General features: G+C 38.9%; 2 non-coding genes across 2 annotated transcripts; both read left to right on the top strand.

Annotated features, from left to right (window-relative positions):
- The first annotated feature begins 150 nt into the window (after positions 1-150).
- Positions 151-270, top strand: LOC138141060 (5S ribosomal RNA). Its single transcript, XR_011162956.1, has one exon. It is a non-coding gene; the product is annotated as a 5S ribosomal RNA (ribosomal RNA).
- A 10,162-nt stretch (positions 271-10,432) lies between these two features.
- LOC138141059 (5S ribosomal RNA) lies at positions 10,433-10,552 on the top strand. Its single transcript, XR_011162955.1, has one exon. It is a non-coding gene; the product is annotated as a 5S ribosomal RNA (ribosomal RNA).
- The last annotated feature ends 5,478 nt before the right edge of the window (positions 10,553-16,030 follow it).

The following is a 16,030-nucleotide window of genomic DNA, read 5'->3' as shown; positions in this document are numbered from 1 at the left end:
TGTGGGATTTCCCGTTAGTTCGGTCCGACGTCGGTCGTCAGAGGGTAAGTGCATACGGAAACGAAACGCATCGCGTTTTGATGTTCATATTCGTGCATCGGAATGTTAAAAGCAATATATTTTACACCAACGATCACACCTAAACACCACGGCAACGGCCATACCACGTTGAAAAGCACCGGTTCTCGTCCGATCACCGAAGTTAAGCAACGTCGGGCGCGGTCAGTACTTGGATGGGTGACCGCTTGGGAACACCGCGTGCCGTTGCCCCCCAACACTTTTTGTTTTTTTTTGAAATCCATAGCAACCACCGAACCGATTTGTTTTTCGTGCAGGTATTCGGAAACATGCACAGACCCGTATAATGTAGATTCATAGCTTTAAGTACTAGATAATTAAGAAAACAATTTTTTTTGTCGATTAATTGTAAACAATTGCAGAATAAAAACTCGTCAAACGGTAAAGGTTGTCGTTCGATCACCGAAGGTAAGCCACGCGGGCAGCGGTCAGCACTTGGACGGGTGACCGGTTCATTATATTCCTTCCGTGAGTTTAACAAAGATAACATATGCAAATGTCGTAAGTGCGACGAGGAAGACGGCGATCTTTTAATGTAAAAAAAATATATATTAGGTTACGCGTACATGCCACTTTGACTGCTGCTTTATTTTTTTGGTTTTTAAATAATTAGAGATCTGAATTCAACATATCAGTTCTATGTTATAATGGACAGACAATGTTGTATTCTTGGCCCCTAACACGTTAAGACCAACATAAAAACTAGAATAACTTACCATTCGTTAAACGTTAAACAATTTCGAACCACGTTTTTTTGAGCTCGAACAAACTCATAACACAACACTCATTTATTATCACTGGACCATTGTAAAACGAGAAGAGAGAAAAACCATGCGAAACTATTTTTAAAACGAAGAGAATAAAGGTTTTAAATGGTAGGGCTGTATGACAGACTTGTCAATTATCGTGGGGGGTACGGCTGAGATTTATGACGAAATCGAGCGGCGCCGGCGGTCGGTCACTTTCACGAAAGAGGTCTAAACACGGGTCGTTTACGATACCCTCTGGTTACTAGAAAAGTTCTAGACAGATGTTTGTCGGCTTTTCGAGGTATTTATTTGTGAGTCCAAAGACTCAATGGAGTAATATCGGACTGAAATTCCAAGATTTTGCTGTGTAATCCAAAAAACTATGTTCCTCGTAACATTTAACGATGTGTTAATTCAACTATTATTTTAATTTTTCGTATACGTATTTATACTAAAAAGTACAGCGCTTCCAACAGTGAATTGTGAATTGAAAATGTTTCAAAGAAAGATCGATAGTTTTGAAAAAAATTACATATTAATAAATTTAGATAGATTTAGAAGTATACATTGCACTTACTTTTCAAAATTATTGTACTTCTGATTTGGTTGAAATAACATAATATGTAGCAGTCATAGTCTTGTGTACATTGCAGTCGCGGCTGGTGTTGGGTAAAACCTTTATTTTTTAGGGGGTCATTACCCAAATGACCTCATGGACCAGCCGTTCCTGTTAGGTTTTATATATCAAATTGATTCGTCTGTCTTTTTCATCATGCCTTCGAAAAGCGAGCTCCTGTTTCGCCAAAGTAACTGTGACGTCAATTAAATACGATAATAAAATTCGGTTTTTCCGAACTTATTGTGAGTGAGAGCAGTGAGAGCATCTTCTTTTCGTATCCCACCTCCACCCGGCGGCAGTAGTGCAGTGCTTATCAACATAATTACCGGCGTCTCGCCTCCACATTTTGACTTTTTTGTGTTTTATGTGTTCTCTAAGTCCAAAATTTTTAAATTTTTAAAAAGAGATTGCGGTACTATTCCTGTTGCTGAAATTATAATAATATATTTATTAATTTTTGTATTATATGTCTGTGTTATATTGTGTGAATTTGGAACAGCTATATCTAAAAGATATGCTTGCTTTTGTTGTTTATTTAAAATAATAATGTCTGGTCTGTTATGCTGAATGTGAATGTCAGTTAAAACTGTGCGATCAAAATATAATTTGTAATTGTCATTTTCTAAACAACTTTCTGGTTTATAAATGTAATGTGGTTGTGTATCCTTTAATAAATTGAATTTAACTGCTAAATTCATGTGTATAATTTTTGCGAATATATCATGACGTTTTTTATATTCGCTGTGAGCCAAAACGGTGCAAGATCTTGTATTGCAAATATAAAACCCTCAGCTCTTTAAAATATCTCCCATGTAAAGACTTTTGTTTTATATTTGCTATAGTGTCATATCACGAGCTCTATTGAGAAAATAATTTTTTAGTGAAGCAATTTGATTGTGTTGTAGAATTTCTAGATTTGAAAAACCCCTACCACCATTTTCGCGTGGTAAATTAAATCTTTCAACAGCAGATTTGGGGTGATGTTTACAAAATTTTGTAAAGAGAACTCTAGTTTGAATATTTATATTCTTTAAATTAGTTTTGGACCATTTTATAACACCAAAAGAATAGATTTAATTTGATTTGATTGATTAATACCTAAATATTTATAAAATTCTCCTTTATTTAAATTTTTAATGATTTCTCCTTCTTTAGTTATATATTCTAAATTTTCGTAATGACCACGACATATTGATTGATTTTCAGTTATTGTTAAGTTTTATGTCATCCATATAAAGAAGGTGATTTAATTTAATATTAATTTTATAAATTTTAAGAATTTTAATTAACCATGAATGTGGTACTGAATCATAGGCTTTTTTGTAGTCTATGAATTGTTGTTGCATTATTTTCCAAACGTTTGAGACTTAAAATATTCGTCAAATGTTCTTCTTTTTTTAAATCAGAATACCCCTGACAAATCCGAACATTTTGTTTTGCGGTAGATAAAAGTAAACATGGGCCAAGACAGAATATTAATATTCGGTGTGGAATTTTCCTGCGTTCTTGTTCATTTCTATCGAAGTGCTCACGAAAAGTTGTGAATATCAACACTTTGTAATTGTCGTAGTGAAAAATAAAAAAGATAGCTATGGGGCACAACTTATTTCGCACTTCATTAGAAAAGTAACAGTATTAAAATAAAAAAAATATTTTTCTAAATTTCGAACGTTAGGTCTATCCTGACCAGCCGCCAATTAGTGGTATTATTTTATTTTTTGCTGTTTTCCACAATAGTTATTTTTATATTAAATCATTGATTCAAAAAATTGAAATTAAAAATTCAAATTTTTGAAGGAACTCTGAAGTTTCAATGCAGTGACCATGTTGCTAGGTAACTAATAAAAAACAGTGCGTGAAATGAAAAACAGAAATAGTCGTATGCGTTTTGTATGGTTTCTATGGTTTCGATCTTACTAACAATGCAATGAAAATGACCCACTTCAGGCACAGATAACTATGCGTGAATTTCAATTTTTTGAATCAATTATATAAAAACAAAATTGATTTGGCGGCCGCTACACAAAAGTGGTGGGAGGCGAGAACCTGTTTCCGCCGGTCAATTTTAAAATTAATAAATTTTCCCTGGATACGTATTCGACTTATCCGGTACGAGTTATTTTTAAATTAACTTAATGGCCCGTTGCTCTTGTTCTTTTTACATTGAATATGCGATGTTTTGGCATCGTTAGCAATAGTACAATACTCACGCATTTTTAATCTAAAATTAACAAAACTTGAATGGATCGGGATTATCACACTTCTGAATTGAAGTTTTCATTCGTTTAAAATATAATTGATAGTAATACGTAATGCGGATTGCCTAAACGTTGCTTCCATCACGTCAACATCACACATTCACGTTCGCCCGTAGAAATGGCGTGATGCACACGAAATCGATCCAAAAAGGCTCATAATATTTGTGTCACGCGAATCTACGTCGAAAACTAGAAAAAAAAAAAATTCAATTCGAATTTCAATAATCGAAACGATGCGTCGTCGATACTAAACGTAGGTAGTAACTAAAGTGTGATCGGGTGCGATAAAAGTGTCCGTCAATAATCATCATCCGACAATCATTTAATAGACGAACGCTAATTTTTGGCACTCACTCGGACGACAGAACCAGTCCAGACGGAAACCGGGGCGCGGGGTGGGTGGGTGGTTGTATGTCCGTGAATCTGTCCGGCGCGCGTCAACATTTCAGTTATCGTCGCGAGAGTTAAAACGAAAGGTGGTTAGTGTGAAAGTGACGTTTTTTCGTGGAGACACGTTACGAAGGGTGAGTACCTAATATAATATAAAACCAACCGAAAACCCACAATAGTGCCCCGGTTTATTATCGTGAATAGGTGTTTGGTAAATATTTTCTGTATTCCAACTAGCAAGTCTTTTATCAAAAAACTCCGGCAACATGGCTATTGTGGTATTGTTGATACCACCTAACTGAAGAACTTAGTTAATAACTAAGTCGACGATTTTATCGGGAAATTGAACGGAGAAACAAAAATAGCTCTTAGCGACAGTTGCCTGAAGTCGCAAATAACGGCGATTGACGAAATCACGTTTTTTTTATTTTAATTCCAATGAACAATACACAGGGTCACAATTATCTGTTATGTATTCTATAATGTTTTGCAAAGTAAATAATGTGAGTTGTCATGCGTAATATTAATTAGCTAAGTAATTTTTGCAAGTATTTTATGTCAGATATGCAATGTATAATAACGTAATGTTGCAAAGTATTTTAATTTTTATGCTAGGTAGAGATAATAACTCGACAATAACTCTTCTCTAATGAAAAAAAAAATAGAAAATGATTTAGGAACATAAAAAATCTCATTAAAACAGGAACAATTGAAATTAAAATAAACATAACATTCTGTACTAAAGTACAGTTTTGTTCACTCCTTTTTTCAAAGTCTTCTGTCCTCTCATTTGCACATACTGCTATTCCAAAACAGTGAAATTGTCTGTTTCAGGGAATCCTTAACGTTCCTTGCTAATGTCAACAACGTTTTCGATGAAACAAAGAGTCGGAAAAATGTCGGCTCATTGTATTCAATAACATACGCGACTACAAAACCATCTGTATCATTTGTAGGAATCGCGGTTTTTTCGATGAGAATTCGTTCTAATTTTTTCTTTCTTAAAAAAGCTAAGTAATTTTAATTTCACTAAAGATGAACATTTAGGCTATATGCTGGGTAATGCAAATCCATCAACCATCAACTAGGTTGTTCAGCAGATGTACGATTGTTTATTTGATTTCTTCTTCCGAAGAGTTGTATTCTGGCAAAATAGAAATTTATTCATAACATAACCTCAATCAACTAAATTATTTCGAATACAATAACCACATAACTACAAGTTGGATAGGCATGGGTGCAAAATACCGATAATGCATGAAACCTAATAATAATAATAATGACATAATAAAAGTTAATTAAAAATCGCTGTTTCACGTCTTTTTCTTTTTTGTTCGAGAGTTTTTGTGGTTCTGAAAAGAACCGTTTATAAATGTGTCGAAAACGAAAAACATCTATTTCGAACTGGTGTACTTGGTGACGGCTTTGGTACCTTCGGAGACGGCGTGCTTGGCCAACTCACCGGGCAACAACAGACGCACGGCAGTTTGAATTTCTCTGCTGGTGATCGTCGAACGTTTGTTGTAGTGTGCCAGACGGGAAGCTTCAGCGGCGATACGTTCGAAGATGTCGTTCACGAAACTGTTCATTATGCTCATAGCCTTACTAGAGATACCGGTGTCGGGATGGACTTGTTTCAACACCTTGTAGATGTAGATGGCATAGCTCTCCTTCCTCCTGCGCTTCTTTTTTTTGTCGCTCTTGGAAATGTTCTTCTGAGCTTTCCCGGCCTTCTTGGCTGCCTTACCACTTGTCTTCGGCGGCATTTTTCAATTCAATTCGATTCAACAAACTCGCGAACTGCTCTGACTCGTGTGCGTGCGTTAACTTTGCACCACCACCTTTCTGATAGGTAGTGTGTTCACCAGAACCCCACCTGAAAACGGGCTCCCACCAATCGTCACGTCCTATTCTCCTATCACGGAGGCTATAAATTCGAAGCACAGCTACCAGCTTTTACAATCGACGAGTCCCGTCCGTCAGTTTTATTACTTCTCGTGGTGTCTAACGAACGAACTTAAAATGTCAGGTCGCGGTAAAGGAGGTAAAGTGAAGGGAAAAGCGAAATCCCGTTCGAGCCGTGCCGGTCTCCAGTTTCCGGTGGGTAGGATACATCGTCTTCTCAGAAAAGGAAATTACGCGGAACGCGTCGGTGCAGGAGCTCCCGTCTATTTGGCCGCCGTCATGGAGTACTTAGCCGCCGAAGTTCTAGAATTGGCAGGAAACGCTGCCCGTGACAACAAGAAGACACGTATTATACCGCGTCATCTGCAGCTGGCCATCAGAAACGACGAGGAATTGAACAAACTCCTGTCCGGAGTTACGATCGCCCAAGGCGGTGTCTTACCCAACATTCAGGCCGTACTTTTACCCAAAAAAACCGAGAAGAAACCTTAAACGAACGATCGATCCATCTCCGTGGCGAAAACTCAAAATATCGGCCCTTCTCAGGGCCACTATAGCTTTTTTTTTTCGTAAAATGACCGATGCATCTTTTCTTTTTGTATTATTATCATTTACGACTGCAATGCCAAAAGGAAAGCAAGGGGTGTTTACGATCTTGGTACATTTATCAGGTAGTCAGTTAGTAATAATTGTCCGTTGTTTCTCGAAAGAACATCATGTTTCTTTTTTTTCCTCTTATTTTTATTTTGTGGTTCTGAAAAGAACCGATTTTGTATTTCGTATTTTATTCTGGTTTTCTCGAACGGTGAAGAGCGCCAGGAAATTAACCTCCGAAACCGTAGAGGGTGCGTCCTTGACGTTTCAAAGCGTAGACGACGTCCATCGCTGTCACGGTTTTACGTTTGGCGTGTTCCGTGTAGGTGACGGCATCTCGGATGACATTTTCCAAGAACACTTTCAGGACTCCGCGAGTTTCTTCGTAGATCAAACCGGAAATACGTTTCACGCCGCCACGACGAGCCAATCTTCTGATAGCGGGTTTCGTGATGCCCTGGATGTTGTCACGCAGGACTTTGCGATGACGCTTCGCTCCTCCTTTTCCCAATCCTTTGCCTCCTTTACCGCGACCGGTCATCTTTTCAGATTATTTCAACTGACACAAAATACCTGCACACCTCGTCCCTAGGAAGTCAACTACCGCAAAATTTCAACTAACGGAGCCTTATATAGATTCAACGGTTCACCATCGACCAATCGACGAAGTCAGCCGTTGACTTTGTTCACGTATAAAAGTACAATTTAATATGGCGGAATTTTTAGTACCCGTTTACCTTTCGACGCGTGCACGTCTAACGATCGTCAGAGTCGATTTTAATAATTGTCAGTTTTGTTTTTCATTCGTTTCATTCGAAATGGCCAGGACCAAGCAGACCGCACGCAAGTCCACCGGAGGAAAAGCCCCCAGGAAACAACTGGCTACCAAAGCGGCCAGGAAAAGCGCTCCCGCCACTGGCGGCGTCAAGAAGCCCCACCGTTACAGACCTGGTACCGTGGCTCTGCGTGAGATCCGTCGTTACCAGAAAAGTACCGAGTTGCTCATCCGCAAGCTTCCCTTTCAACGTTTGGTGAGGGAGATCGCTCAGGATTTCAAAACCGATTTGCGCTTCCAAAGCTCCGCCGTGATGGCCCTCCAGGAAGCGAGCGAAGCTTACTTGGTCGGTCTGTTCGAGGACACGAATTTGTGCGCCATCCACGCCAAACGTGTAACCATCATGCCAAAGGACATCCAACTTGCCAGACGTATTCGGGGTGAACGCGCTTAAATTTTTCCACATCGTGTTTCGGAAGAACAACACGAAACACGAATTTTATAACAAAAAAATCGGTTCTTTTCAGAACCTCAAACTTTACAGGCAAAAAAAAAAATATATCGCCCTTCAGGAAATGAATAAAATAAAAATGTCAATAATCGGTCGGTCCTCTCGATTCGGGTTGGGTTGCGGTCGTTCGTAAAATTTTATTGCATCCTGTCATCACCTACCTGCCAGCTGATGCTATCTATTTTATTTGGTTTCGCCGTAAGGATAGTTTTATTTCTTTTTTTCGTCGTAGATTATCGTGTGGCCCTGAAAAGGGCCATTTGTGCGTGCCCCGTTGCCGGTAGTACGATGATGACGTCGGAACGAGGCACAGCCGAACGAACATGAGTCGAGTATCCATCCACGTTTCTCACTTTTTCCTCTTCGGCGAAGCGGCCTTTTTCACCTTGACAGGAATGGCTTTGGCTGTCTTGGGTTTGGGTGCTTTGGGTTTTTTAGTCGGACCAGCCTTGTTAGATTTCTTCGCTTTGGAAGGCGATCGGGGTTTCGGGGCGGCTCTAGTTTTCTTTTCTGCCGAGGAGGCGGCCGATTTCTTGGCTTTCGCTGCGGCGGCGGAGGCAGCGACGGCGCTCTTCTTTTCGGCAGCAGTCTTCTTCGCTTTGGGGGAGGCTTGTTTTTTGGCTGTCTTCGAGGAAGCCTTGTCGGAAGTCGTCGCGACGGCGGTACGTTTGGCGGATGATTTTTTCGTCTTGGATGCGGCGGACGAAGCGGGTTTCCTCTTGTCGGAGGCGGAGGCGACTTTGGCACCACCGGAGGTGGACGAGGCGAGCTTGAACGAACCCGACGCGCCCTTACCTTTCGTCTGAACCAGAGATCCCGACGCCACGGCGCCTTTCAGATATTTCTTGATGAAAGGGGCGACCTTTTCGGCGTCGACTTTGTAATTTGCGGCGACGAACTTCTTGATGGCCTGAAGAGACGATCCTCCGCGTTCCTTGAGTCCCTTGATGGCGTTGTTTACCATCTCGGATGTCGGAGGATGGGACGGTTTCGCCCTGGGATTTTTCGCTTTTTTCTCTTTCTTCGCGTGGGATTGAGGGGTGGCAGCGGAACCGGTGGTGACCGATGATGCTGTTTGATTTTCGACGTCGGCCATCTTTCACGTTAAAACGTTAAAAGTTAATAATAATTATTGAAAAAACACTTGCTCACACACGTACACTTCGAGCACCTCGTGAACGAGAATTGAACAAAAAAATTTTCTAAGTCTTTATAAAATAGTCGCCACTGCGGACGGAAGACTGAACGCGCACCGCGTCCGCCGTCGAAGAAATTGCAGGCCTCGGAATCGTTGCCCGCGTGATGGCATCGTCCTCTTTCCTCGATCACCATCGCCACCGTGTGATCAAGCTGGCCGAACTCGGTTTCCGAAGTTTCCCTGGAGATAGCGAAGTTCGTCTCGGAACGTCGGTGGGTTTCGAATCAGGTACACGCCCCTCCAACCACCAGCCCTAAATCCGGGTCGTCACGGTTTCGATTCGGGACCGCACGGTTTACGTCGGCGGTGCGGGGTAGACGCGTCGATTCCGGGAATCCATATTTCGTTCGCCGAAATATTGGTCCATCTCTTCCCGGAATACCGCGCCACCTTCTCGATTTTACGACATCTTCGCGTCGCCAAACGCTTCCGAAACGGTCGAAGCACAGAAAGGACCTGGTGTTCGAACCGAGGCAATTCCGACAACAGGATGCCGCGAACCGCCTCTCCGACGTTCAGGTCGATCGTTTTCGGCGGAAGTTGAAACGGGACGAGTCGACGACGGGTCCCGTTGCCGTCCGGACCCTTCGGGACGGCCGAAAGTCCGTCGAGAGGATCATCCGAAAGGAGACGGTCTTCATCGTCCGACCGATGCCGCACCTACGAGTTTTCCGATATTTTCTTCGACGGATCTTCAGGTTTTCTTCCTTTCTTCCGTCTTTCTCTCTTCGTAATTTCGTGTCCGACCTGCGTCGTCCGAAGTCGGGGTGAAGATCGAAGAAAAAACGCCAAAAATAACAACTCGTCAGCCACGCACACCGCGTTCGAATGTCTAACGGTCCAACTTGGATTTTCGAAGATCGCCGAATCCGAGGGACGATAAATAATAATAATAATAATAATAATGGTAATAAATAATAATGTTAATAATAATAATAATGATATGATGATTATAACGATAATTATTATAGATAGGTAAATAGAAACACAGGTCTCCTCTCGAAAATCGGAACTTCCTGATATTACTTACATATTTCGGTCGATCCAAATGTGGGAATCTCGTCGTCGTCGGAGCAAGCAGCGCGGTAGGTGGGGTGAAATTCTGGATTTTCCACCGCCGCCGGCGGTCGAAAAATGTGCGACGCGGGAGATCGCCAGTCCGTCTAGTAGTCTCTCTTGTCGTTAGAGCGTGACGTGGTGGTTGTTGTGGGATTTCCCGTTAGTTCGGTCCGACGTCGGTCGTCAGAGGGTAAGTGCATACGGAAACGAAACGCATCGCGTTTTGATGTTCATATTCGTGCATCGGAATGTTAAAAGCAATATATTTTACACCAACGATCACACCTAAACACCACGGCAACGGCCATACCACGTTGAAAAGCACCGGTTCTCGTCCGATCACCGAAGTTAAGCAACGTCGGGCGCGGTCAGTACTTGGATGGGTGACCGCTTGGGAACACCGCGTGCCGTTGCCCCCCAACACTTTTTGTTTTTTTTTGAAATCCATAGCAACCACCGAACCGATTTGTTTTTCGTGCAGGTATTCGGAAACATGCACAGACCCGTATAATGTAGATTCATAGCTTTAAGTACTAGATAATTAAGAAAACAATTTTTTTTGTCGATTAATTGTAAACAATTGCAGAATAAAAACTCGTCAAACGGTAAAGGTTGTCGTTCGATCACCGAAGGTAAGCCACGCGGGCAGCGGTCAGCACTTGGACGGGTGACCGGTTCATTATATTCCTTCCGTGAGTTTAACAAAGATAACATATGCAAATGTCGTAAGTGCGACGAGGAAGACGGCGATCTTTTAATGTAAAAAAAATATATATTAGGTTACGCGTACATGCCACTTTGACTGCTGCTTTATTTTTTTGGTTTTTAAATAATTAGAGATCTGAATTCAACATATCAGTTCTATGTTATAATGGACAGACAATGTTGTATTCTTGGCCCCTAACACGTTAAGACCAACATAAAAACTAGAATAACTTACCATTCGTTAAACGTTAAACAATTTCGAACCACGTTTTTTTGAGCTCGAACAAACTCATAACACAACACTCATTTATTAGTCACTGGACCATTGTAAAACGAGAAGAGAGAAAAACCATGCGAAACTATTTTTAAAACGAAGAGAATAAAGGTTTTAAATGGTAGGGCTGTATGACAGACTTGTCAATTATCGTGGGGGGTACGGCTGAGATTTATGACGAAATCGAGCGGCGCCGGCGGTCGGTCACTTTCACGAAAGAGGTCTAAACACGGGTCGTTTACGATACCCTCTGGTTACTAGAAAAGTTCTAGACAGATGTTTGTCGGCTTTTCGAGGTATTTATTTGTGAGTCCAAAGACTCAATGGAGTAATATCGGACTGAAATTCCAAGATTTTGCTGTGTAATCCAAAAAACTATGTTCCTCGTAACATTTAACGATGTGTTAATTCAACTATTATTTTAATTTTTCGTATACGTATTTATACTAAAAAGTACAGCGCTTCCAACAGTGAATTGTGAATTGAAAATGTTTCAAAGAAAGATCGATAGTTTTGAAAAAAATTACATATTAATAAATTTAGATAGATTTAGAAGTATACATTGCACTTACTTTTCAAAATTATTGTACTTCTGATTTGGTTGAAATAACATAATATGTAGCAGTCATAGTCTTGTGTACATTGCAGTCGCGGCTGGTGTTGGGTAAAACCTTTATTTTTTAGGGGGTCATTACCCAAATGACCTCATGGACCAGCCGTTCCTGTTAGGTTTTATATATCAAATTGATTCGTCTGTCTTTTTCATCATGCCTTCGAAAAGCGAGCTCCTGTTTCGCCAAAGTAACTGTGACGTCAATTAAATACGATAATAAAATTCGGTTTTTCCGAACTTATTGTGAGTGAGAGCAGTGAGAGCATCTTCTTTTCGTATCCCACCTCCACCCGGCGGCAGTAGTGCAGTGCTTATCAACATAATTACCGGCGTCTCGCCTCCACATTTTGACTTTTTTGTGTTTTATGTGTTCTCTAAGTCCAAAATTTTTAAATTTTTAAAAAGAGATTGCGGTACTATTCCTGTTGCTGAAATTATAATAATATATTTATTAATTTTTGTATTATATGTCTGTGTTATATTGTGTGAATTTGGAACAGCTATATCTAAAAGATATGCTTGCTTTTGTTGTTTATTTAAAATAATAATGTCTGGTCTGTTATGCTGAATGTGAATGTCAGTTAAAACTGTGCGATCAAAATATAATTTGTAATTGTCATTTTCTAAACAACTTTCTGGTTTATAAATGTAATGTGGTTGTGTATCCTTTAATAAATTGAATTTAACTGCTAAATTCATGTGTATAATTTTTGCGAATATATCATGACGTTTTTTATATTCGCTGTGAGCCAAAACGGTGCAAGATCTTGTATTGCAAATATAAAACCCTCAGCTCTTTAAAATATCTCCCATGTAAAGACTTTTGTTTTATATTTGCTATAGTGTCATATCACGAGCTCTATTGAGAAAATAATTTTTTAGTGAAGCAATTTGATTGTGTTGTAGAATTTCTAGATTTGAAAAACCCCTACCACCATTTTCGCGTGGTAAATTAAATCTTTCAACAGCAGATTTGGGGTGATGTTTACAAAATTTTGTAAAGAGAACTCTAGTTTGAATATTTATATTCTTTAAATTAGTTTTGGACCATTTTATAACACCAAAAGAATAGATTTAATTTGATTTGATTGATTAATACCTAAATATTTATAAAATTCTCCTTTATTTAAATTTTTAATGATTTCTCCTTCTTTAGTTATATATTCTAAATTTTCGTAATGACCACGACATATTGATTGATTTTCAGTTATTGTTAAGTTTTATGTCATCCATATAAAGAAGGTGATTTAATTTAATATTAATTTTATAAATTTTAAGAATTTTAATTAACCATGAATGTGGTACTGAATCATAGGCTTTTTTGTAGTCTATGAATTGTTGTTGCATTATTTTCCAAACGTTTGAGACTTAAAATATTCGTCAAATGTTCTTCTTTTTTTAAATCAGAATACCCCTGACAAATCCGAACATTTTGTTTTGCGGTAGATAAAAGTAAACATGGGCCAAGACAGAATATTAATATTCGGTGTGGAATTTTCCTGCGTTCTTGTTCATTTCTATCGAAGTGCTCACGAAAAGTTGTGAATATCAACACTTTGTAATTGTCGTAGTGAAAAATAAAAAAGATAGCTATGGGGCACAACTTATTTCGCACTTCATTAGAAAAGTAACAGTATTAAAATAAAAAAAATATTTTTCTAAATTTCGAACGTTAGGTCTATCCTGACCAGCCGCCAATTAGTGGTATTATTTTATTTTTTGCTGTTTTCCACAATAGTTATTTTTATATTAAATCATTGATTCAAAAAATTGAAATTAAAAATTCAAATTTTTGAAGGAACTCTGAAGTTTCAATGCAGTGACCATGTTGCTAGGTAACTAATAAAAAACAGTGCGTGAAATGAAAACAGAAATAGTCGTATGCGTTTTGTATGGTTTCTATGGTTTCGATCTTACTAACAATGCAATGAAAATGACCCACTTCAGGCACAGATAACTATGCGTGAATTTCAATTTTTTGAATCAATTATATAAAAACAAAATTGATTTGGCGGCCGCTACACAAAAGTGGTGGGAGGCGAGAACCTGTTTCCGCCGGTCAATTTTAAAATTAATAAATTTTCCCTGGATACGTATTCGACTTATCCGGTACGAGTTATTTTTAAATTAACTTAATGGCCCGTTGCTCTTGTTCTTTTTACATTGAATATGCGATGTTTTGGCATCGTTAGCAATAGTACAATACTCACGCATTTTTAATCTAAAATTAACAAAACTTGAATGGATCGGGATTATCACACTTCTGAATTGAAGTTTTCATTCGTTTAAAATATAATTGATAGTAATACGTAATGCGGATTGCCTAAACGTTGCTTCCATCACGTCAACATCACACATTCACGTTCGCCCGTAGAAATGGCGTGATGCACACGAAATCGATCCAAAAAGGCTCATAATATTTGTGTCACGCGAATCTACGTCGAAAACTAGAAAAAAAAAAAATTCAATTCGAATTTCAATAATCGAAACGATGCGTCGTCGATACTAAACGTAGGTAGTAACTAAAGTGTGATCGGGTGCGATAAAAGTGTCCGTCAATAATCATCATCCGACAATCATTTAATAGACGAACGCTAATTTTTGGCACTCACTCGGACGACAGAACCAGTCCAGACGGAAACCGGGGCGCGGGGTGGGTGGGTGGTTGTATGTCCGTGAATCTGTCCGGCGCGCGTCAACATTTCAGTTATCGTCGCGAGAGTTAAAACGAAAGGTGGTTAGTGTGAAAGTGACGTTTTTTCGTGGAGACACGTTACGAAGGGTGAGTACCTAATATAATATAAAACCAACCGAAAACCCACAATAGTGCCCCGGTTTATTATCGTGAATAGGTGTTTGGTAAATATTTTCTGTATTCCAACTAGCAAGTCTTTTATCAAAAAACTCCGGCAACATGGCTATTGTGGTATTGTTGATACCACCTAACTGAAGAACTTAGTTAATAACTAAGTCGACGATTTTATCGGGAAATTGAACGGAGAAACAAAAATAGCTCTTAGCGACAGTTGCCTGAAGTCGCAAATAACGGCGATTGACGAAATCACGTTTTTTTTTATTTTAATTCCAATGAACAATACACAGGGTCACAATTATCTGTTATGTATTCTATAATGTTTTGCAAAGTAAATAATGTGAGTTGTCATGCGTAATATTAATTAGCTAAGTAATTTTTGCAAGTATTTTATGTCAGATATGCAATGTATAATAACGTAATGTTGCAAAGTATTTTAATTTTTATGCTAGGTAGAGATAATAACTCGACAATAACTCTTCTCTAATGAAAAAAAAAATAGAAAATGATTTAGGAACATAAAAAATCTCATTAAAACAGGAACAATTGAAATTAAAATAAACATAACATTCTGTACTAAAGTACAGTTTTGTTCACTCCTTTTTTCAAAGTCTTCTGTCCTCTCATTTGCACATACTGCTATTCCAAAACAGTGAAATTGTCTGTTTCAGGGAATCCTTAACGTTCCTTGCTAATGTCAACAACGTTTTCGATGAAACAAAGAGTCGGAAAAATGTCGGCTCATTGTATTCAATAACATACGCGACTACAAAACCATCTGTATCATTTGTAGGAATCGCGGTTTTTTCGATGAGAATTCGTTCTAATTTTTTCTTTCTTAAAAAAGCTAAGTAATTTTAATTTCACTAAAGATGAACATTTAGGCTATATGCTGGGTAATGCAAATCCATCAACCATCAACTAGGTTGTTCAGCAGATGTACGATTGTTTATTTGATTTCTTCTTCCGAAGAGTTGTATTCTGGCAAAATAGAAATTTATTCATAACATAACCTCAATCAACTAAATTATTTCGAATACAATAACCACATAACTACAAGTTGGATAGGCATGGGTGCAAAATACCGATAATGCATGAAACCTAATAATAATAATAATGACATAATAAAAGTTAATTAAAAATCGCTGTTTCACGTCTTTTTCTTTTTTGTTCGAGAGTTTTTGTGGTTCTGAAAAGAACCGTTTATAAATGTGTCGAAAACGAAAAACATCTATTTCGAACTGGTGTACTTGGTGACGGCTTTGGTACCTTCGGAGACGGCGTGCTTGGCCAACTCACCGGGCAACAACAGACGCACGGCAGTTTGAATTTCTCTGCTGGTGATCGTCGAACGTTTGTTGTAGTGTGCCAGACGGGAAGCTTCAGCGGCGATACGTTCGAAGATGTCGTTCACGAAACTGTTCATTATGCTCATAGCCTTACTAGAGATACCGGTGTCGGGATGGACTTGTTTCAACACCTTGTAGATG

Source organism: Tenebrio molitor, unplaced genomic scaffold, assembly GCF_963966145.1.
Source record: "Tenebrio molitor unplaced genomic scaffold, icTenMoli1.1 SCAFFOLD_856, whole genome shotgun sequence".
Lineage (NCBI taxonomy): Eukaryota > Metazoa > Arthropoda > Insecta > Coleoptera > Tenebrionidae > Tenebrio > Tenebrio molitor.
This window is presented reverse-complemented; position numbering and strand designations above follow the sequence as displayed.